Genomic DNA, 352 nt, shown 5'->3' on the forward strand with positions numbered 1-352 from the left:
AAAGTGGAACAGATTTGAAAAAATTACATAAAAAGGTGACACTATAAAATTTAGAGAAAATGATAAATTGATCCTGATTTTTTGTTCTATAGATATTTAAGTTATTGAAAATTTAAAAATACATTTAAATTCTTGATTGATTCGTAAATTTAATTTGTCCAATTTAAAAATTTTTTCACCTGTGTCAATACAACGAGAATTACGTTTGATTTTTTCGTTGAGTTTGATAGACTCAAATGAACATGAAGAATCAATATGTCTATGTTTTAAAAAGGTCAAGAGTTTAAATGTATTTTTAAATTTTTAAAAACTAAAAAACGTCAGGAATTAATATAGAGGTTATTTGGGTGCG

This window comes from Arachis ipaensis, chromosome B01 (genome assembly GCF_000816755.2).
Source record: "Arachis ipaensis cultivar K30076 chromosome B01, Araip1.1, whole genome shotgun sequence".
NCBI classification, from domain to species: domain Eukaryota; kingdom Viridiplantae; phylum Streptophyta; class Magnoliopsida; order Fabales; family Fabaceae; genus Arachis; species Arachis ipaensis.